Below are 814 nucleotides of genomic sequence, written 5' to 3'. Positions count from 1 at the left end.
CGGGGTCTCCCGCACACGGAGAAGCCCGAACGGGCGGCGAAGCAGTCCATCCTGTCAGGGCAACGTGGCCGGGCCTGACGCGGAGGGGCAGCGCAGCCCCTCTCCGAGCTTGGCAGGGGAAAGCGTCCCCCGTTTTCCAGCCTTTTCAGCCACAAGCATTTAGAAACAGACACTCGGCTGCCAACTTCATCTGCACAGGCAGGACCGAGAGCACCTGCGTTCGTGCTCAGCTGACCGAGGGCCAAAGGCGAGGGCCATTGGCCTCCGCCTGAGGGAAAGCCCTTCCCTGCGGTAGCAGACTAAACTCCTGGTCAGTCTGTGTGGTCTTTTCCATTTACTTGGCAAGAAAGAAACTGCAGATCGGCTTCAGGAGCCTCCTCCAGCCTCTTCTTCCCGGGCTGGGCTCTCTCTAGGGGCAGACGCCGCGAGGGTGAGGAAGGCCACGGGCCCTGGCCCAGCCGGCATCATCCGCAGGGCACACCTCAGTGCAAGTTCAGTCCTGCAGGCGTGACCCGTGGAGCAGGCTCGATCTTTATCTTCTTCTAAAGAAACTTGGGATCTCTTACCTCAGGGAGCCTCCTCCGAGCAAAGGGAACGGTGACTTTTAAAGCAAGTGCCTTGCAGCGTGCTTGGGACTGCAAGCATTGACAGAAGTAGCTCAAGACATTTTTTGAACAAAAATTATTTTTTAAAAATACGTAAAGTTTCATGATGATCCAGCCTGCTTATAGTTCTTCTTCCTTACTAAAAAGTACCAGAATATTTCATGGAGATGATCCTAGTTATCTCATACGTAGAGTTACTGAAACTCAAG

Source organism: Aptenodytes forsteri, unplaced genomic scaffold (assembly GCF_000699145.1).
Source record: "Aptenodytes forsteri isolate BGI_AS27 unplaced genomic scaffold, ASM69914v1 Scaffold54, whole genome shotgun sequence".
Taxonomy (NCBI): Eukaryota; Metazoa; Chordata; class Aves; order Sphenisciformes; family Spheniscidae; genus Aptenodytes; species Aptenodytes forsteri.
The sequence above is the reverse complement of the archived record's forward strand: the minus strand, read 5'-3'. Positions refer to the sequence as shown.